This window comes from Ovis canadensis, chromosome 20 (assembly GCF_042477335.2).
Source record: "Ovis canadensis isolate MfBH-ARS-UI-01 breed Bighorn chromosome 20, ARS-UI_OviCan_v2, whole genome shotgun sequence".
NCBI lineage: Eukaryota > Metazoa > Chordata > Mammalia > Artiodactyla > Bovidae > Ovis > Ovis canadensis.
The window spans coordinates 26,810,298-26,833,493 of NC_091264.1; the positions used below are offsets into that span (position 1 = coordinate 26,810,298).

The 23,196-nt window shown below is 50.0% G+C and overlaps 1 long non-coding RNA gene across 2 annotated transcripts in view; it reads right to left on the minus strand.

The window, feature by feature from the left end:
• Positions 1-22,818, minus strand: part of LOC138425850 (uncharacterized) — a 76,796-nt gene extending 53,978 nt beyond the window's left edge. For both annotated transcript variants that reach the window (XR_011251426.1, XR_011251424.1), the window contains exon 1: positions 22,494-22,818. This is a non-coding gene — a long non-coding RNA (uncharacterized lncRNA). The remainder of the gene's footprint in view (positions 1-22,493) is intronic.
• Between the last annotated feature and the right edge of the window lie 378 nt (positions 22,819-23,196).

Below are 23,196 nucleotides of genomic sequence, written 5' to 3' on the forward strand. Positions count from 1 at the left end.
CTAGTAGGAGCAATTAGATCTTCAAGCCTCCTTTCAGACCTTAGTTAATACTGATTCCACTCCAGCAGAAGACCAGCAGCATATTCCCAGGAAAGGCTGAAAGACAAGGCCTCTGGCTTCGGGAATAACAGGCCAGCTGGAAGTAAGGTGCTGGGTAAGTTTCCTAGGGCTGCCATAATGAATTCCCAGAAACAATAGAAACAATACTTGGTGTCTTCAAACAATAGAAATGTATTCTCTGGTGGCTCTGTAGGCCAGAAGTATGGAATCAAGATGTTAGCAGGACTGTTTCCCTCCCAAAGCTCTAGGGGAGAATCCTTCTTGCCTCTTTGAGCGTCTAGAGGCTCCAGGTGTTCCTGGTTTGTGCTGCATCACTCCAATCTCTTCCATCTTCACGTGGGCTTCTGGCTGCCTCTCCTTTGTATGTCACGTATAGAACTCTCGTCATTGGATTTGGAGCCCACCTTACTAGTCCGGGATGACCTTATTTGAAGATTCTTCACTTAATTACATCTCTGAAGTCCTTCTTTCCAAACATATTCACATTAACTGTTTCCAGGAATTACGACACGGACGTCTTTTGGGGGAGCCATCAAATAGCTCACTACAGGTATTTTGCTGGAAAAGATGATACATGAAAGTCTATATTCTGAACAGGAGGACTCTTGCTCCCCTATTCAGGTCTCAGGATCCTGGCAGTCAGGTTTATACCTCCAGAGGGAAGATTGGAATTCTAGAGAAATTCACTGACTGGCTCAAGAGAAAAGTCTGTCTATACTGACACTGGGCTTCTATCTATGAAGCAACTAGGTCCCCACCTGATCATCCTTCCAGGAGGCCCAGTAGTTGATAGCTTTCCCATGGAGCTGTCAAATGATTTCCTAGTAACCCACTATTAAATATGAACAGACCACAGGGATCAGCACATGTGTACAAAAAGTCTCTAACTCAGAAGATAGAGACCAAACAGAAAAGCAGAGAAATAGAAATCTGAGGAAACAGAAACCAGGAAACAGATGAAAACTTAATTTTAAAAAATATAAAAACAATTTCAGAGAGATAAGAGTATGCTGTATCCATGAAATAAAAATAAAATGCTATAAAAAGAATCATTCAGAAAACAAGTCGTCTTAAGATTTTTTTAATAATTTGAAAGAATATAAAAATTTAAAAATGAAGTTGTGGAAATCTACAAAGTAGAGAAAAAGAGAAAGAATGAGAAAATGGGAGAGAAAATTTAAGAAAATTCACAAATCAGCTTATAAGATCCAATGTATGACTATTAGGAGTATTGGAAAAAGAAAAACAGAGCGTATGGAGTGGGAAAAAGAGACCAAGATATAATGCAAGAAACTTTTCTAGAACTAAATAAAATACATGCTTGAAATCATCCAGAACAATGAACAGAAAGACCCTTAAAAAACCACCTCATTGTGAAATGTCAAAACATCAGTACTTAAAAAAGAAATCCTAAAAACTTTCAGAGAGAAAAAATAAGTCACTTGCAAAGAAGAGGGAATCAGAATGGACTCAGATTTTCAACCCTACCAGTAGAAGCTGGAAGACAATGAATTGATGCATTCTAAATTCTGAGGGACATGGTTTTCTATAAAGAATTGCATGCCCAGCAAAACTATCCATCAATGGGAGGGTAGAATAAAGACATTTTTAGACATGCAAGATTTCAACATATGTATGTATCTTTATATTCCCTAATAGCCTTGAGTCTTCTGATCCTGCTTTTACTTAAAACATTGATATTTGGCTGATGGTATTAGTTTCCTATTGCTGCTATATCAAGATGCCACAAAACTTAGTGGCTTAAAACAGCAAATTTATTATTTTATATTTCTGTAGGACAGAGTCTGACAGTAGTCTCACTGAGCTAACGCCAAGGTGTCAGCAAGACTTCATTCCTTTCTGGAGGCTCCAGGGGAGGATCTGTGTTCTTGCCTTTTCCAGGTGTCGGAGGCTGCCTGCACTCCATGGCTCATAGCCCCATTCTGTCTTCAAAGCCAGCAGAATCCTCCTCACAGCTCAGTACATCACAGTGCATCATATCACATCAGTCTGACCCTGCATCGGTCACTACATCTCCCTCCCTGATTCTGGCTCTTCTGCCTCTTTTCCACTTTCAAGGACTTGTGTAACCACATTGGTCCCACCTGGACAATGCAGGATACTCTCCCTATCTTGAGGTCAGCTGATTAACAATCTTAATTCTATCTGCAACTGTGTAATTTCCCTTTGCCATATTACTTGACATATTCACAGGTTCTGAAAATTAGCACACAGACCTCTGTGGGGGCGCGGAGGGGAGGGCAGTGTGGGGCACGTTCTTTTGCATAGCACGATGATGGATTTTGCTTTGCATTAATTCTGATTTTTTAATATATTGCGTGAAAATATCTGGAGGTTCTCCTTAAATTTTATGCCTGAGCTGAGTGAGGCAACCTAATCCAACACTCTTTTTTCCTTCTTGCCCACCCCTCCCAGCCTCAGGCCCAGCCCGGCCGAACAACCTGGGCCTCGGGCGGCCCAGAATCCAGCCAAGTTCTGCAAGCCCTTTCCCAGCGATGCATTTCTCAGTTCCAGTTTTAAGAGATGGGGGCTCAGGTTGCTGAGTCGAAGAAGGAAAGAAGTCCTTGGATTCCTCCTGGGCCCCAGGGAGGAGGTGGGCCCTAAACCACCACACACCTGATCCCCCCTCGGGGCTGCCTTCCAGCCCGCCAGCAGGCAGGGAGGATTGAGGCTGGGGGGGAAGGGGGATGATGGCAGGGGGAGGAGCAGACAGGAGAGCTGAAAGAGGATCTTGGTGCCACGTGAAGGTCAGGGGCAGCCAGCGGTGTCTATGTCACCGCGGGAGTGGGGACGCTAGAAAGCTGATGCTGCTCATGTCTGGAGAGGCCCTTGGGAGGTGGGGGTCTGATTCTCAGCCTCCTAGCAATGTCACAGAGGACACTTCTGGAGAATGATGGATTGGAAGGAGAGAAAAAGACTGAGGAAAGGGGGCCTTTGTCCCAGAGATGGGGCGGAGAGGGGAGTGGCCAACAGTGGAGGCATGTGTGTGTAAGAGAGTTCTCAGAATTCCGAGTCCAGGGTGCAGAAGGCAAAGGGTGGGTTTAACAAGCACACGCTAACTTCTACAACTATGTGAGCCTGCAGAGCAGTCCTCATGGGAGATTGTGCAGAGACCTCACCCTTGCATAGATTTTTCAAGTCCCCAGAGCCCTTCAACATTCTCTCTGGTTCTCACCACAACCCCAGGAGGCAGGCCAGACAAGCCCCATTTAGCAGGTGAGGGAGCTCCATGCAGGGAGTCCTAGCTGCCAGCGTGGCTCAGACCCCAGATCTCCCAGGTCCCCCCTCATCACCTCCCTGAGCTCTCCTCCAGGAAGGGAAGGGAGAGTGATGGAAGAAACGGGGAACGAGAAGGGGTCCCTGGGCCAGATCGGGGCAAATGCCATCACTGTCACCCCCAACAGCAACACACCTGGCTCCGGGTGTTACTGTTACAGGATGCAGGAACCCCTTCCAGGGCCCAAGAGTGGGCTCTTGTCTAACACCCGGAAATGAGTTGCCCGAGGAGACACATGTTGACAAATCAAGAGACGTTACTGGGGCGGGGTCCTGGAGCAGGAGGGTAAGGGGACTCAGGAGAGCTGCTCTGCCACATGGCTTGCAGTCTAGGGTTTCATGGGGATAGGATTTGCAGGTTGTCTCTGGCCTATCATTAAGACTCAGGGTCCTTCCTGGTGGCACACACATTGCTCAGCCAGGACAGGTGCCAGTGAGAAGGATTCCGGGTGGCGGACGGACACGTGTCATCTCCTTTTGACCTTTCCCAAACTCTTCTGGTTGATGGTGACTTATTAGTTCCGTGTTCCCTACCAGGACCTTCTGTCGTAAAATACATCACGCAAATGGTTACTATGGTTCCTGGCCAGGGTGGGCGGTTTCAGTGTCCTTCCCCTAACATTACCACGTAGGATGATGTGAACCCCAGCTCTCCTCCTGGAGTCAACACTCGATGCAGCTGGCATAGGAGCCAGCGGGGGTTGCGGGGAGACCCCCCATGGGGGTGGGGTTAGACCTCCATGGGGGTGTCAGGGGGTGGGGTTAGACCCCCCATGGGGGTGTCAGGGGTGGGGGTAGGCCTCCATGGGTGTGTCAGGGGGTGAGGTTAGACCCCCCATGGGGGTGTTAGGGGGTGGGGGTAGACCTCCATGGGGATGGCAGGAGGGGTTGGTCCAGCCCCTCCTGTCCTCTGCTCGGAACTGCCTGGTCCCTGCTTGCTACCCACTGAAAAGGGTCAGACTATGGGGTCGAGTGTCACTGATCTCAGGCCCGGGTAGCCCCCACCCTGGGGTGAAGGTCGGGCCAGTTGCCCCCACTCCGTACCCCTGTCCTCTCTCCCCACCGATTCAGGGCCTCTCACTTTCCCAAAGAAAGACCCAGAGGCAGAGCTCCCTGCTCAGGCTGGCCAGCACGGCCTGGTGGGAGCAGGGGGCGGACAGGGTGCCCTCTCAGGGTTCCCCTGGGTGGCTCTCAAGGATGGCCCAACTGGCAACTGTGGGGTTTGTTTTTTTAATGAGCTGAGATGATGGAGCAGGTCCTCCCTCCACCCCACCTCCACCCCCACCCCAGGATTGGCTGGGCCCTCTGAACCCATCAAATGAGAACCAGGGACAAATTAAGTGATTGAGGCACAAGGGCATTGTGGCAGATTTTCCTTTAAGAGCACAGAGGGACAGTCACTGGGAATAACTAACAGGTGGGCCAGGAAAGCAGGAGGTGGAGCTCTCCGGGGACCTGGCACAGAGAGGGGGCAGACGGAGACTCAGAGGCTGCAGGGAAAAGGGCAGCGCGAACTCAGAGGGGCAGGGAGAAGAGACGTTCAAGCGTCACACATCTCACAGGCCCGGAAATCGAATGGCAAGGGATGCCCTGGACTCTGAGAGAGTGGGCAGTCTGCGCGGTGAACAGGGATTTCTGAGCCTCTGGCTGCCTGAACCCCTCCCTGCCCCAGGGGGTGGCACAGGAGCGTACCCAGGAGGGCTAGCAAACTGAGGCGTCAGAGGTCCTGGTCTGGTGGGCCCACCAAGGCCACTCTGCCTGACCCTCCCCTGGGCCCAATCAGAGGCTCAGAACTTCTTCCTCAAACGACCCAAGCTGTTGACCCACGACTAATCACTAATCGTTTGCATATTTTGCATATCATTTGCATTCTCCAGGGGTCTGTCATAACCTGCAATCGCTCCCAGAGGCCCCTGCCCCCGTTTCTCGGGTCTCCATTTCCCTCATCCCTGTGTCCCCCATGTTCCCCAAGCCCGGCCCCTCAGACTCCCGTCTCCCTGCCCTCTCTCTTTTAAGAGATCAGCTAGCACAGGCCGTGAGCGGGGGCATCTCTTAGGCCCTGGAGCACCGCAGGGGCGGCTGGGAGCAGCTGGGGGCACCTTGGAAGGGGGTGGCCGAGACCTGCCTGGTGATTAATCCTCCCGCTAATGGAGGCCTCACTGCCACCAGGGCTTTTAAGGAAACTCAGGGAAGCCCTTTAGCGCCATCAGAGCCGCCTCCAAGGTCCTTAGCGGGCTCATTAGCGGCCCTCCACCCTGCAATTAGCAGCCCCTCCTCCAAAGGGCTGCAGGAGAGGAAGAAAGCTCCAGGGAAGCTCTAAGGCCCAAGGCCCTGAGTGGACTGTGGAAGCCTCCACTACGCCACCCCCTCCCCCTACTCATCAAATTCTCTGAAATCAAGTGTCACCGCCCCTCCCTCTCTTCCAAAATACACATCGCAGCTGAAAAGGATTTGCATTCATCCTGACCTGTCCTAGACTAGGTAAGCAAGGTCCAGAGAGGACACGAGGCTTGCCCAAGGCCAGCCAGGCCATGGGGCAGGACCGGCTGGAGGCAGGCATCCAGCCTCCCAGCACTGTGTCCCCAGCCTCGGGTCGCTCTCCTCTGCTTCCTCCCCCTTCCTCAGGAAAGGCAGCCCCTTCTCTAAGGGCTTTGGAGAGCAGGCAGATCACTGACCTCCTTAGGACTGAGCCCTGGGAGTCTCTTAGCCCAAACACTGAGTTCTCCCTTATGCAGGGCAAGAGTAAATGAGGTGACCCAGTTCACTTTCAAAACAGGCTATCCAACCCACATCCCCTGCATTGCAAGGTGGATTCTTTAACTACTGGACCACCGAGGAAGTCCTGTTGCATAGTGGTATAGGCAAAAGAAGTTTCTCTAGGGGAGAAACCATATGCACAGAGAGGCAGTCATAATTCCCTAGAGAATGACTGCCCAGGAGGAAGGGCTGGGCACAGGAGGGATTTCCTTTTCAGTCTATTCCACAAACAGGAGCACCCATCCTGAGCCAGACCCTCTGCCAGGTTCAAGAGGCACAGAAAATGAAAGGGATGTGTCTTTACTCTCAGGTCAGATGGATGAGTGATTTGAAACAAGTCTTCTCAATTATTCTGAGACTCAGTTTCCCTATCTGTAAAATGGGAATCATTCCCGGTGCTTTGAGAGTCGAGGCCACAGAGAACTAGGTTTCATGAAACAGCCATAGATAGTGGTAGAAATGACAGTGAAAGTCTTGAGAGCACAGCATCAGCTGTATGAGTGCTCAACAAATAGTCATCGGTGTTGCCATTATTTGCTGTAATGCTGGTTGCTATGGAGATAGCTTTCTGACCTCAGGATCCCAGGCTGGGAATTATACACTGCAATCTCCCTTCCCAGATCCCAACAGATGACAAGATAGAGGAAATGGCATTTATTAAGCACCTACTGTGTGCCAGGCACTGCATTGGACATTCTGCATGTGTTGTTTAATCTTCATGATCTCTAATAGGATAGTTAACATCTTTCCTCCTTCTCATTTTAGAGATGAGGAAATTGGGGCTCAGAGAAGTCAGGTAACTTGCTCAAAGATTTTGCACCCTCAATTCCAATATGCGGGTAGAGTGGTGGGGGGAGGGGGTTCCCCACGTCCCACTAGGTAGCTCTCTGCAACACCAGCTGGAGTCCTACAATCCAACTCAGTTCTGACACCATCTACTCAGAAACAGCATCAGATCCCGGGGGCTGAGGCTCAGTGTCACAAAGCTGCCCCCAGCTTCAGATGCCAGTCACAAGCCCCGGTTGTAACTGTGCTTCTGACCAACAGATTGGAGGTCCAACAAGTCTGCTAGAGCAGCTCACAGAACTCAGGAAACCCGTTTATCCACTAGACTACTGGCTTATTACAGCGGATATTAAAGGATCCAAGCCAACAGCCAGATGAAGAGATACACAGGGTGAGGTCCGGAACCGAAGAATTCATGTCCTCATGGAGTTCGGGGCCCAGCACAATGGCACCAAGAAGCTTTCTGTTTCCCAACCTGGAAGCCCTCTGAACCCCATCCTTTTGGGGGTTTTGTGGAGGGTTCATTATCAAGGCATGATTGACTAAATGACTGGCCATTGACTCAACTTCCAGCTCCTCCCCACTCTGCAGAGCTCCAACACTTTATTCATGTGGTTGGCGCCTCTAGCAACCAATCCTGTGTTCAGGTGCTTTTCAGAGTCACCGTATTAACATAAATTCAGGTGTGGTAGGAAAGGGCTTGTTATGAGTAATGCACCCATTTCACCTTGATCAACCCTGAATACTCATTGGAAGGAATGATACTGAAGCTCCAATATTTTGGCCAGCTGATGGGACTCATTGGAACAGACACTGATGCTGAGAAGTATTGAAGGCGAGAGGAGAAGGGGGCAACAGAGGATGAGATGGCTGGATGACATCATCAACTCAGTGGACTTGAGTTTGAGCAAACTCTGGGAGATGATGTAGGACAGAGAAGCCTGGCATGCCGCAGTTCATGTGGACGCAAAGAGCTGGACACGACTTAGTGGCTGAACAGCAGCACCAGGTGTGGTGAAAAGGGGCTTGTTATGAATAAGACACCCATTTCACCTTAATGGCTCTCCAGTGATTCCAAGAAACTGAGGACAAGAGAGCAAATACTAAAACAAAAGATGTTCTTACGCCTCCCGTCATTCAGGAAGTTCCAAGGGTTTTGGGACCTGTGAGCCAGGAACTGTAGGCAAAAATATATGTATTTCTTACAAATCACAGCATCACAATTGCCTAAGGTTACACTGCTCTCAATCTGCAGGGCACAACAGGTACAAGAATGTTTTATTATAGCCCCAAACTGAAAACAATCCAGGTATCCATCAAGAGGGGAACAGTTGAGAGAACCGTGGTATATATTCATACAGTGGAGTGCTCCACAGCAACGAAAAAGAATGAGCTACTACTACAAAGATGACCAAACCTCATGGACGTAATGTTGAGCAAAAGAAGCCAGATACAAAAGGGTATCTACCGCGTGATTCTGTTTACATAAACTTCACTAACAAGGAAAACTAATCTGTGGTGATAAAGGTCACAATAATAGTTACTTCGAAGTGGTATGGAGCGGAAGTGGGATTGCGGAGTAAAGGGGCTTCTGGGGTGCTGGAAATGTTTCCGATCTTGATCCATGTGATTGATGGTTATAGGGGGATAAGGTAAGGTAAGATGAAGTCGCTCAGTCGTGTCCGACTCTTTGCGACCCCATGGACTGTAACCTACTAGGCTTCTCCGTCCATGGGATTCTCCAGGCAAGAATACTGGAGTGGATTGCCATTTCCTTCTCCAGGGGATCTTCCTGACCCAGGGATCGAACCCGGGTCTCCCACATTGGAGGCAGACGCTTTAACCTCTGAGCCACCTGGGAAGCTTGTGTTCCTATATAAAAACTCAGTGAACTGATCTTTGAGATTGTCCTCCATTTAAAAAAGGAAGAAAATAGATAAATAAGTAGATAATTCAATGTGTAATGTGTATGCCTACTCAGCCGTGTCCAACTCTGGGAACCCATGGACTGTACCCGGCCTGGCTCCTCTGTCCATGGAATTTTCCAGGCAAGAATACAGGAGTGGGCTTCCATTTCCTCCTCCAGGGGGTCTTCCCAACCCACAGCTCCTGAGTCTCCTGCATTGGCAACTGGATTCTTTACCACTGAGCCACTGGGGAAATATATTTCATTTAAAAAGATGCCAGGCCAAGAGAGGAATAACCAAGTAAATTCTGGCTTGGCATCCTGCAGGGAGTGGGATGTGGAAGAAGTCCTGAGTCTTTGCATAGACGGTGGAGTGCCTGCATCCTATGTCCCCCCCAGGACCACTGCCCTGAGGAAGGTGCCTAACTAGTGCCCACCTCCCCCCACCAACTCCATCTGGGAGAGGAAGAGGGAATGAGAAGCAGGAAGAGAAGAAAGTGAGGGGAAACGGCAGGCAGGAGAAAGGGGAAGGTGGGTAGGGGCACATTTCCTCCAAGCCTCCTGTGGTTCTGACTCTCAGCAGAGGAAGTTCAGGGAGCCCTTCTGAGCCACCCAGGGAGCAGGCCTGGGGCTGGCAGGAGCCTGGGAGAGAGGAGACGTTTCTGTGCATTCTGATGGGTCTCAAGACCCATCTTCAAAGAGCTTTCGCCCTGAGTGCTGGGGGATATGCCAGTGCATGTCCTAGATGGGGCCGGGAGGCCGGCGGGCTGGCAGATTCCTGGAGAGGCAGACTCCCGCCACCCCCGCAGGTGCACGGAGTCCCCGGGGCCCGGACTGGAGCCCACCCAGCCCGCCTTCCCTCCGCTCCTTCAGCCCCCTCTGCTGCTTCCCGTCCAGCCGCTGTCTTGTCTTCTGTTTCTGCATTTCCTACCCCTCCTCGCCCCCGGCCCTGAGCTCTCTCCCCACTTCCTGTCTCTCTACCGCCCACCTCTCGTACCAGCGACCCTCTGCTTCCGCCCCCTAGTCCCCAGGCATGTGGCTCCTCTCTAGCCCAATATAAATAATAGAAATTAATTTGTCAGCCAGCGCACGAGCGGTCCAGCCGGCGCAGCAGCAAGCTGAGGAGGAAAGCTGGTTGAAATAATGATTCTTGACTTAAGCAATCGTTCTTTTTATTCCTGAAGGCTACCGGAGTGAGAGTAGCGCCCGGCCGGGCTGCGCTAACGGCGGGCGGCGTGGGCCTGGGGAGGGGAGCGGCCTCATCTGGTCCTCCGGTAACAAGCAGACCGCCCACCCGCTCCCCCCACCCCCAGGCCCATCCCACTCTCTATTTAAAAGGCAGATGAAGCACTGAGCAGCCCTCTCTAGCAGAACAGTCACACATATGCTTTGGGGACAGGGTTTTTCATCAGGAGCACTCCCTCCAGCCCCTAACTACCCCCTCTCTTCAATGCACAGCACCCCCGAACCCGCCCCCAACCAGGAGATGCTCTTACCCTCCCAGGTCAGGTGAAGAGGGATGTGGAAAGCAATTCCCACTTCCTGAAGGGAAAAGCATGGAACACTTACTGACCCAGGCACTGTGCTAGACCCAGGACTCGGGAATTCACATTGAATCCTTACAACCGCCCTCGGAATGAAGTCTGACAGTCATTCCACTTACCCACCTGAAAACTACTGAGAGCTTAAGCAACTTGTCCAACATGGAAGAGAAGAATCACCAGTGCCCAAGGGGAGACATACAGATTTCCTCACTCCTGCAGGAGGGTGGAGGGATAGTGATGCGGTGGGAGAGGGAAGGTATGCATCCAATTGTGCTGGTGGGAAGGCGGGCATCCAAGGCATAAAAATGGACTATTTACAGAGGAATGGGCAGCTTTAAGGTAAACTAATAAGAGACGAGGAAGCACCCCGGGCTAGTTACTACCCCAGGCTTGAACGGGAATAGGGAGGGGGCTGTAGCTATTGGAGCTGGCAGCCCACCCAGCAGGTGCTGCAATCCATGGCCTTGGTGGGGAAATACAGCGGCCCAAACTGCAACCCAACAGGGAGAGAGAGGTGCTAAATATCCTGGCCTTTCTCTCCTGCTGCTCTCAGATCTATTGCTAGTGCCTCCCACCAACCAAGCCCAGCGAGAAGCCAGAGAGCCAAACAGACCATAAGATACAAATCTGGAGGTCGGTCTTCCAGGGCATAAGAGCAAAGTGAAGAGCACAAGTGGATGGAAGGAGGGGGAGGAGGAAGTTTGAGGTGGGAGGTTTTTGCAGGGGCTTCCTGAGAAAGGGCCAACTGGATCCAACCGAGGCTGGGGGGACTAGAGGGGAGAGGAAGGGAGCACCCCCAGACTCGGAAACCCAATTCTGGCCTCATGGGAGCGGCACCCTGTCTAGTGGGGAGGTAACCAAGTTGGGCATCCTTTGGCTGAGACATCAGTTGGGGAGCCAGGGAAACCCAAACAGAAGTGGGAACCCAAGAAATGGTTGAAAACTCAGCCAGAAGAGAGTGACAGTTCCCTGGAGAACGGGAACCCTCCTGCAAGTTTGGGGGAGAGAGGTGGAGAAGGAGCTCTTTTTCTTTTAATTACCTAAGTCTCAGGTGTACGGCGTTATAATCGACACCTGTATGCGCTGCAAAGTGCTTGCCACCACACGTCTAGTCACGCCATCACCGTAATGTTGACCACCTTCACCTGCTTGGAAAGGAGCTAATTGAGTGATTCCCAGGTGCCGGGCGCAGACATACTTGAAAAGCGGTGAGGGCCAGCAGCGTCTGGTGGCAGAGAGAGCATACAGTCTGCATTAAAGCATCCAGGTAGGAAGAGATGCTGGGAAGAGAGGTGGAGCGGGGCGGAGCTGGGGGAGAACTCAGAAGTCAGTTTTCTCAGCAAGAGGCTGAAGTCATGGCAAGAGCTGGGGGCTTTTTTAATCCACTGTTCTGCCCCCTCCTACATTTGGGAGAAGAGGAAATGTGTCCAGAAAAGGCTGTGATGACCCTGCTGAGCCAGAGAGTGTGGCGAGGCATTCAGGCTGGTGGATGGAGTGCCCAGCTGGCCTCCCTGCTGCTCAGGTGGTCTCTCCTCCCATCCATCTTCCTCCACACAGCAGCCACCAGGATCTTTCCAAAACACCAGCCCGATCATGTCAGTCACGCTTGAATCCCTTCCGTGTTCCCCACTGAACCGATCAAGCCTGGAGCCCTGCCCTGCTCCAAGGCTGACAAGGCAAGCCCGCTGGGGCCCGTCTGACCTCGCCAGCCTCCTTCCCCATCCCCACCGACCCCACCCCACCCCCCGCCGTATTGAATCACTAAGTGCCCAGAATGTCTTCTGTCGGCTCCTTGTACATGTTCCCTCCCCTTAAAATACCCCTCCCCATACTCCCACCTCGTTAATGCCTGCTCTGTCGTTAGATGTTACTTAAGCCTTTCCTGATAATCGTTGGGCTTTCTATTTTAAAACATATTTCTCCCATTATTAAATATACAGCAAAAAAAAAAAATAATAAATATACAGCGAAGGTTCTTATCTTTGTCTCCCCCTGACTGTAAAACCCATGAAGGCAGGCACTTTTTGGGGTTTCTATAACCCCACTACCCAATGCAGTTCCTGGCACTTACTAGGTGCTTTGTATATACAGTATCATCCATACACAGGAATGCAATGCAGCTGTATAAAAATGAGGAAAGCTTGATACATGCTCATATAGAATTACCTCCAAGATCCCCTGTGAAATGCTGAACACAGTGTGTATTTCTATAAAACAGGATCACAGAATATACATGTATTTATGGGTCTGTACATAATATTTTCAGAAGGAAACTCAAAGAAACTGACAATGTTGGTTGTGTCTGAGAAGAACATGGGGGCTGGGGACAGAAGTGGAGAGTTCTCGGCTTTTGGATTTGGGACCTATTCAGCAAAAAACAAAAAAAATCATAATTAAAACTAAGAAGTATTAGGTATTTTAATAGGTGTCCCAGAAGCCCTGGAGCGTGGGATGCATGCGTTGGTTGGAGCAGCTTGCCGCTGCCACCCGCTCTTCCTGGATTGTTCCCTGGTGCGGTTGCCCAGGTTGTGCCAGTTGCCACCCCAGGCCCAAAGAAGGACCCAGAAAGGAAGGTGCGGAGGGCCAGCAGGTGGGTCTTCCCTGAATGAGGAAGGTCTGGGAGAGATTTCTCAGGAGCCCAGGAGCTCGAGGGAAGGGAGAGGAGGTAGGGCCTGGAGTGAGCGTCTCTGTCTCCCTGCTCTGCTCACCTTCCTTGGCTTCCGCATTTCCACTGAAGATGGAAGGAAGAACGGGCCAGGAAGAACTCCAACAGAAAGGATGAGAGCTAGAGAGCAGAGAGGACTTCCCAGAAGGAAAGAGCTGAGTTCTCTGTCATCCCCAGTCCTCGGGGCTGGCTGGAGGGCAGGCTTTGTGTCTACTCATCTTTTTCCCAGGCAATGTATTTTGAACCAGGATCAAAAAGCTTGATTCTGGATGGTTCTGCATCAGGGTGGGAGCAGTCCGCCCCTCTCCTTCCCCTCCTTTCTGCCTAGAGCTGCCTCACATCCCATCTCTCCTGCCTTAGCCTCCATCACGGGAAATCCTCTTAAAGCAAAAGCCACACCCTGAACTGTCCTGAAAGGGTTGGCACCAACCAGGGTAGGAGAGGCCCAGCAGGAGGGCGGGAGGAAAGGTGTGTCCTGAGCACAGAAAAGCAGGGAGGCTTCCACTCTCTTCTCCCTTTGGGTGGGGGTGAGGGTGGAGGGTCCTGAAGATTTTTTTTGTACAGTTCTTCTGTGTATTCTTGCCTAACAGAAGCAGAAGATATTAAGAAGAGGTGGCAAGAATACACAGAACTGTACAAAAAAGATCTTCATGACCTGGATAATCATGATGGTGTGATCACTCATCTAGAGCCAGACATCCTGGAATGTGAAGTCAAGTGGGTCTTAGAAAGCATCACTACGAACAAAGCTAGTGGAGGTGATGGAATTCCAGTTGAGCTATTTCAAATCCTGAAAGATGATGCTGTGAAAGTGCTGCACTCAATATGCCAACAAATTTGGAAAACTCAGCAGTGGCCACAGGACTGGAAAAGGTCAGTTTTCATTCCAATCCCAAAGAAAGGCAATGCCAAAGAATGCTCAAACTACTGCACAGTTGCACTCATCTCACATGCTAGTAAAGTAATGCTCAACATTTTCCAAGCCAGACTTCAGCAATACGTGAACCGTGAACTTCCTGATGTTCAAGCTGGTTTTAGAAAAGGCAGAGGAACCAGAGATCAACTTGCCAACATCCGCTGGATCATGGAAAAAGCAAGAGAGTTCCAGAAAAACATCTATTTCTGCTTTATTGACTATGCCAAAGCCTTTGACTGTGTGGATCACAATCAACTGTGGAAAATTCTGAGAGAGATAAGAATACCAGACCACCTGACCTGCCTCTTGAGAAATCTGTATGCAGGTCAGGAAGCAACAGTTAGAACTGGACATGGAACAACAGACTGGTTCCAAATAGGAAAAGGAGTACGTCAAGGCTGTATATTGTCACCCTGCTTATTTAACTTCTATGCAGACTACATCATGAGAAACGCTGGGCTGGAAGAAGCACAAGCTGGAATCAAGATTGCCGGGAGAAATATCAATAACCTCAGATATGCAGATGACACCACCCTTATGGCAGAAAGTGAAGAGGAACTCAAAAGCCTCTTGATGAAAGGGAAAGTGGAGAGTGAAAAAGTTGGCTTAAAGCTCAACATTCAGTCAACGAAGATCATGGCATCTGGTCCCATCACTTCATGGCAAATAGATGGGGAAACAGTGGAAACTGTGTCAGACTTTATTTTTTTGGACTCCAAAATCACTGCAGATGGTGATTGCAGCCATGAAATTAAAAGACGTTTACTCCTTGAAAGAAAAGTTATGACCAACCTAGATAGCATATTCAAAAGCAGAGACATTACTTTGCCAACTAAGGTCTGCCTAGTCAAGGCTATGGTTTTTCCTGTAGTCATGTATGGATGTGAGAGTTGGACTGTGAAGAAGGCTGAGTGCCAAAGAATTGATGCGTTTGAACTGTGGTGTTGGAGAAGACTCTTGAGAGTCCCTTGGACTGCAAGGAGATCCAACCAGTCCATTCTGAAGGAGATCAACCCTGGGATTTCTTTGGCAGGAATGACGCTAAAGCTGAAACTCCAGTACTTTGGCCACCTGATGCGAAGAGTTGACTCATTGGAAAAGACTCTGATGCTGGGAGGGATTGGGGGCAGGAGGAGAAGGGGATGACAGAGGATGAGATGGATGGCATCACTGACTCAATGGACGTGAGTCTGAGTGAACTCCGGGAGATGGTGATGGACAGGGAGGCCTGGCGTGCTGCGATTCATGGGGTTGCAAAGAGTTGGACACGACTGAGTGACTGAACTGAACTGAACTGAACTGAGGGTGGAGGGAAAGTCTGAGCTTTTTTTTTTACTTCTAATTTATTTATTTATTTTTATTTGGCTGCACCAGGTCTTAATTGTGGCACATGGGATCTTTGAGCTTTGTTGCAATGTGGGGGATCTTCGTTTTCAGCTGCGGGATCTAATTCCCTCACCAAGGGTCGAACCCAGGCCCCCTGCCTTGGGAGAGTGAAGTCTTAGCCACTGAACCAGCAGGGAAGTCCCAGGACTGAGCTTTCAAAGCACCCCAGACATGCCCATAACCGGCCCAGTCTCCACACATCTTCCCATAGGCTGGTCTCAGGCTGACCTGTGCTTTCTCACCAAGCCCCGCCCTCTCTCCGAAAGACCGCCCCCTCCCCAGGATCAAGGACCCCACCCCAACTCCCCATCCTTCTCCAGCCGAAGGGAGCCCTCAGTGAGGATAGAGGAGACTGGGCTCCCACGCAGGTCCCCACTAACTCACCAGGAGACTCAACCGCAACAAGGCCCTCAGTTCTCAGGCCCCACTTCTCAGCAGTAAAATCCAGTAAACTCCAGAGGTTTGAATGAGGTAAAGTACCTGCAAGGGCTTAGAACACTGTCTCTGCCTAAGAAGGAGGTCTTTACGGGGATATGCAGGTTATCGGCACTGTTCCTTTAGTTTGCTTATTGGGTCAGGACAGAACCCCAGGGAGCAACCCTCAAACCAAGGGCAAGAGCCCCCCTCAAGGTGATTTAGGGGACAGTTAAGGAAAGGCTGCTAGAACAATGGGCAGGTGTCTGAGAACAGTGGGTGCCCATCTGTCTCCTCCCTTGAGAGAACTCCTTACCTGCCCACCTGCCCAGACCCCTGCCCTTCCCTTAGGCAAAGTCTTCATGTATCCATTTGGGAATCTGGAGAGGTGGCAGGGTATGGGTAACCCCCTGGGAGACATTATTATTTTCTGTGAACTAAGTGGTTTGGGTTTTGTTTTTTCTTTGGCTGTACTGCATGGCATGTGGGACCTTAGTTCCCTGACCAGGGATCCAACCTGCTCCCCATGCATTGGAAGCACAGAGTCTTAACCACTGGACCACCAGGGAAGTCCTGACATTATTTCCTAATCTGAGTTATAATATATATGGAGTAAAGTGCATGAACCTTAAGTGTACAGTTCAATTAATGTTTACATATGGATATACTCATGTAGCCCTTCCCAGATGGCTCTAGTGGTGAATAACCCACCTGCCAATGCAGGAGACAGAAGAGACGTAGGTTCGATCCCTGGGTCAGGAAGAACCCCTGGAGGAGGGCATGGCAACCCACTTCAGTATTCTTGCCTGGAAAATCCCACAGACAGAGGAGTCTGGTGGGCTACAGTCCATAGGGTCGCAAAGAGTTGGAGACGATTGAAGCAACTTAGCACATTCAGTTCAGTTCAGTCGCTCAGTCGTGTCCGACTCTTTGCAACCCCATGAATAGCAGCACGCCAGGCCTCCCTGTCGATCACCAACTCCCGGAGTTCACCCAAACTCATGTCCTTCAAGTCGGTGATGCCATCCAGCCATCTCATCCTCTGTTGTCCCCTTCTCTTCCTGCCCTCAAGCCCTCCCAGCATCAGGGTCTTTTCCAATGAGTCAATTCTTCACATGAGGTGGCCAAAGTATTGGAGTTTCAGCTTTAGCATCAGGCCTTCCAAAGAACACTCAGGACTGATCTCCTTTAGGATGGACTGGTTGGATCTCCTTGCAGTCCAAGGGACTCTCAAGAGTCTTCTCCAACACCACAGTTCAAAAGCATCAATTCTTCGGCGCTCAGCTTTCTTCACAGTCCAACTCTCACATCCATACGTGACCAGTGGAAAAACCCTAGCCTTGACTAGATGGACCTTTGTTGGCAAAGTAATGTCTCTGCTTTTGAATATGCTATCTAGGTTGGTCAAAACTTACTCATATAACTCATATAAGGGTAGTCACTCTTACAGTTTCTACTGGCTTAATTAATTCCACCCCTTCTCAAACTTCATATTAATAGAATCATACAGTATGCGATGTTTTTGGTGCCTGGCTTCCTTTTTTAGCGGCTTCCCTTGTGGCTCATCTGGTAAAGAATCTGCCTGCAGTGTGGGTGACCTGGGTTCGATCCATGGGTTGGGAAGATCCCCTGGAGAAGGGAAATGCTACCCACTCCAGTATTCCGGCCTGGAGAATTCCGTGGACTGTAGAGTCCATGGGGTCACAAAGAGTTGGACACGACTGAGTGACTTCCACTTTCTTTCTTTTTTTTTTATATCTATTTTTAATTTGAGTGTAATTGGTGGTTTAGTTGCTAAGTCATGTCTGACTTTTTGTGATTTCATGGACTATAGCCTGCCAGGCTCCTCTCTGCCTGGGATTTCCCAGGCAAAAATACTGGAGTGGGTTGCCATTTCCTTTTCCGGGAGATCTTCCTGACCCAGGGATTGAAGCTGGGTCTCCTGCATTCCAGGTGGAGTCTTTACTGGCTGTGCCACCAGGGAAGCCACCAGGAGGATAACTGCTTCACAACATTTTGTTGGTTTCTGCCATACATCACGGAGAAGGCGATGACCCCCCACTCCAGTACTCTCACCTGGAAAATCCCATGGATGGAGGAGCCTGGTGGCTACATTCCTTGGGGTCGCTGAGGGTCGGACACGACAGCGACTTCACTTTCACTTTTCACTCTCATGCATTGGAGAAGGAAATGGCACCCCACTCCAGTGTTCTTACCTTGAGAATCCCAGGGACGGGGGAGCCTGGCAGACTGCCATCTATGGCGTGGCACAGAGTCGGACACGACTGAAGCGACTTAGCAGCAGCAGCAGCCATACATCAACATGAATCAACTATAGGTATACATATGTCCATTCCCTCTTGAACCTCCCTCCCACCCTATCCCGTCACTCAAACCAGTTGTCACAGAGCACCAGCCTGAGCTCCCTGCATCATACAGCAAATTCCCACTGGCTTCCTTCACTCCGCATTACATCTGTGAGCTTCCTGCATGGTGTTGCATGTGGTTATAGCAATTTTTTCTCATTATCGAGTAGTTTCATTGTATACTATTAGCAGCATTATTCTATATATTGTGTGTAAATACATATAATGTATATATATACATATACAATCACTATTTACTTAACTTCTTGTTGGTTGGTATTTGTGTTGTTTCCAGTTGTTGGCTATTATGAATGAAGTTGCTCAGAACCATCTTCTGATGAATCCATTAACATTATTGTCAGACACACACTTGACTTTTAAAATAAACAACAATATAACACTTTCCGCTTTCTCCCGCTGAGCTGTGCCATGCTGGGATGAGATGGCTGCAAACTCTGCAGAGTGGACGAGTCAGTAGGAGAAGAGGCAGCCTCAGGACCCCCTGGACAGACCCCAGAAACCTTTAACTACAGCCTTGGGTCTTTATGCCACTAGATGAGGCCCTGGCCAAGGTCTGTACCCAGAACCTCGGAGCAGGGAAAAACAGAACAGGTTCTAAAACATGCCTGACTGTGTTGAGCATGGACTTTATGAGACATACACCGCTTCACAGATGAGGAACCAGAGGTTTGGAGAAGTTGAGCAACTTGGGTTCAAACTGTGGCTCTGCCAGCTGCTGGCTGTTTGGTTGTAGACAACTTTAAGTTCTCTGAGCCTTCATTTCCCCACCCTGGGTTGGGGAAGGTGGGAATAGTAATATTTACCTCATGGGGTTGTCAGGAGAATTAAATAACAGATGTAAACCACCTAACACAGTACCTGGCATCTATAATAATGATTTTTTTTTTCTTGTTTATTTTCTGCTCAGGGTCACACAGCTAGTAAGCATGAAAAAAAAATAAATCAAAACCAAAGTTCTTAAAGGGAAGGGGGAAGAGTAAAAAGGAATATTTTTTGAGTGCCAAATTAGGAACTGTGACCATCCTTTGCGTCTCCGCATTCTCTGTATCCGGCACAATACCCCGCATACAGTGAGCACTCAGTGAATGCCTGGTAGATGACGGAGTGGAGGAGGGAACAAATAAACGCAGTCACCCACACCCAAATTGCTCTGAAGCCTTGTTTTGGAGGGGCGACCCACTGGGCTTTACTGGGATGGAGAAAGTGGCTGGGTGGTCTGCAGGGTGGACAGGTGTCCCTGGCGGGCTTTCACTTCAGCCAGGAAGAATTTTTGGCTGCGTGAGGGTGGGTTAGAGAGTGTGTGTCAGGGAGCAGGTAGAAGGGAAGGCAGAGGAAGAGACACTGCGAGCAGGTTCTTAACAGGAGGCGAACCACGTAGGCAATGGACAGGACTCTCAGGGTTAGATAGGGGGCCCTGAGGGCTCCGCCCGGAGCTGGCTGGCTGGTCAAGGGCTCAGCCAAGGCCCCTGGGAGATAACACAGCCATTCTGGGCACCTCCCCTCTCCCTCCGTAAAGGCAGGGGCCAGGCCAGCCAGTTTGCAAAGCATGTGCAGCAAAGCAGGGAAGCCGTCCTGGGATTCCTGCTTCCACCTCAAGGAGGTGGGGCTGCTTCTCCCACTCATTTATCCTTTGGGATGACTCACGGCTGACTTGTCAGGAGGGCCGAGGGTTCCAGAGAAGAGAGGCAGCTGCCACCTCGTCCCTGTGTGCACGGCCGGGGCTGGCAGCCTAGCAACGCGAGTATTCCCAGGCTGGCCACAGGGGGGCGAGGGAGAGCCAGTCCCTGGCGTTCAGACCATCTGGGCCATTCCTGGGCCGGGAAGAGCACTGGAGTGGGAGTCTGGGTGGGGGCTGGGTGCGGGACCTCCCTGGGCCTCCTGCAGGCTGGCCGTCGTGGGCAAGCCCCTTTCTCCCTCTGTGCCTGAGCAAACTCCAAAACGGGCGTGGTGGGACCTCTCTTGCCTGAAACCAGGATTGTCTCATTTGTCCTTTGTGTTTATGCCTCAAATTTGATAAGTCAGGGAAGTTTTCCCAGTTGATGGATGTAGTTAATCACACTCCTAGCTTTGTTCCCCAGAAAGACTTAGAGAAACTGCTTTCGTTGAGATTATGTCTTACAAATCCATCAGGGGTGCAAATTGGGAATAAGAGAACACACAGTGCCAGGCAGACTGTGTGAAATGCTTTGCTTTCAGCCTCTCTCTGAATCCTCACAACCGCCCTTCACGCTGGACTTGAGAACGAGGGGCGTCTTCTCTGATGCTTTACTTTTATAAAAGCTGTAACTTAACCTGCAGTAAAGCGCCCTCACCTTAACTGCACATACAGCTCAACAAATCTTTAGCTGTACGTACACCTGTGGAACCATCACCCAGACCATTCCAGGTATTTGCAGTGCCCCAGAAGCCTCCTCCATCCCATCCCAGTCAAAAATCCCTACAGGTAGCCTCTACTCTGATTGCAAAATAGTATTTTGTTCCCATTACCTAGATGGGGATACTGAGGCTCAGCAATGTAAAGCGACTTGCTCAAAGTCAAGTAGCTGGAAAGAGCACTATATATGTTTTTGAAGGGAGAGCATGTTTGGAGAGCTTGAAAGAGGATGCGAGCTTGCCAGAACCCAAATTCAACACCGTTCAGCACTGTCCAGCAGGTTCCCATCCTCCTCCCATCCTCCCCGTGAAGTGGCAGCCAGCTTCAGGAAGGGAACAACTTCACCTCCACTGACAGAGGCCGCATCTTCCCTCACCCCCTCCTTCATCATCCCCACTGGCACCTGAGTACCTCACCTTCCCTGGAGGGTCCTGGGAACCCTTCCCTGGAGAACAGAACCATGTCTCATCCAAAACAGCTTTAAGCCTAAACCCTTTACTTGCGAAGTGATTGAGGATTCATTCCAGGAGCAAAATCCAGCAATTTCCTATTAGTGGTTAGTAATCTCTCTCCACCTGGAGTGCTGCAGACTGTCAGTAGGAAAACCCGCCCCCTGCTAGATCCTCCCTGGGGTCCTGTCTGGGCTTGAGCTGCAAACTCTGCCCCTTCAGGAAGCAACCCCAGTCCTTCTGGGAGCCTCAGCCCAGAGGAGCATCTGAGAGGATGCTCCGGCTACTACTATCATTGATATTTGCAGGCCCCTCCTGTGAAAGTCGTCCATCCCTGCGGGGCTGACTCAGAAATTTATTTTAATGCACGTATAGTTTTGATACTGACCTCAAAATTCTCCTTCTCTCTCATCCCTTACATGCTCTACTCCCTCCTTAAAGTTTGGTTAACACCTTGTCCTGTCCTTCTGATTGTAAGAAGCAGCACAATTCACCAAAAGGAATCCTTGGTTTGGTGTTTCACAGAGATGGACTTGAGTTTCAGCCCTGGAAACTTCTCCACTGTGTGACACTGGGTAGATTCCTTAACCCTTGAGTGGCAAAACTGCTGGTGTTACCTCTCTTCTTTCATAATCACAAAATCTCCAACTTTTATTTTTTTATTTTGAAATATTTATTTATTTGACTGCACAGGGTTGGGTCTTAGTTTTGGCAGGCATGCAGGATCTTTTTTTAGTTGGGGCATGCAAACTGTTGGTTGCAGCATGTGGGATCTAGTTTCCTGACCAGGGACTGAACTCAGGCCCCCTGCATTGGGAGCGCAGAGTCTTAGCCGCTGGACCACCAGGGACGTCTCTAGAACCTCCAACTGTTAGTTCAGCACATGGCCAACCAGACGACACTTCCCAGCCTTTTTTGTATGGCCAATCAGAAATAAACAGAAATGTCATGTGATAGCTTTGAGGAACCTTCCTTAAAGTCAAACTTTGCTTGCCCTCTTCTTCATTCTCCCTCGCCCATCTTCTAGCTGGAACGAAGAAGTGATGGCTGGAGCTCTAGCCACCATTTTGCACCCTGATAACAAGGGCCGCACTAGCAGCGGTGGAGAAGCAAACTCTGAGGACTGTGTGCAGAAGAGCTGCCCTGCCAGCCTGGACAGCTCCCCCATGGACTTTCACATAAGCTGGGAAAGCTTCTCTCTTGGGGTCTTTGTTGTGTAACCCATTCCTAGCTAATATACCCGCTACGTTTCAGTTTCCTGAGCTGTAAATGAAGATAACAGTGTCTACCTTGAAGATTACTCTGAGGAAGATCAAGGAGGGTAACACAGAAAAAGAGCCTCATATAGCATAGAAATACTAATTTAATAAAACGCAGTATAAATAGCATATGTAGTATACATAGTATAATAGTAAAAATACTCACACTAAAACATCCGTCCATACCCTCCACTCCGATGTCTGTACTCACTCAGTGCAGTCTGAGCATCCCCTGTGTATCCAACACTGCTCTGGGCACTGGAGATTCAGAAATGAAAGCTGCAATCACTTACCCTCAGGGGACTCCCAGGTCATGAGAAGTCAGATGGATAAACAGACCGTGTGGCCGGTGCTCAGCGGGTAGAATTGTTACCAAGGTGCAGAGGAGAAGCGTTGGATGGAGGAGGAGAGCAGACTGAGTAGAAGGGGTGGGGCTGGTGGGGGGGAGCTTCCTGGAGGAGGTGATCCTAGAGCTGAACCTCAAAACTGGAGGAGTCGTCAGCCCAAAGGAAGGTCTTCTGGGAGGAGATACCAAGTGTGCAGAGGCGTGGAGGCGTGGCTGCGTGAGTCACACTTATGGAACTTCGGGAAGTCATTAGGACTGGAGCCTGAGTGGGAGGAAGCAGCTGCAAGAGAGGAAGGCCTTGACGGCTGGGAGCGTCTATCTTTTGGCCCCAGGGGCTCGAGTGCCTGCCTGACCTTGATTAATGACAGGATACTGAAACTGGAAGTGTGTGTATGTTGGAGTGGGAGGATATCTGTAAACACACACACACAGAGTAAGATTATACGTGTATAGAGACTGTGTTTGTTAGCACTCTGGTTATAAGCAACAGAAACTAAGTTAAGGAAGGAAGGTGGAATTTATTATTATAGAGACAGAGGTGTGTCTTGCGGAATCCACTGTTACCATCACAGTTGGGCCCCAGCGTAATGAGGTCTCTGCCCCAAAGGAGCTTAGATTACAGCGCCAGCCTCAAATTGGTTCCGACTCAG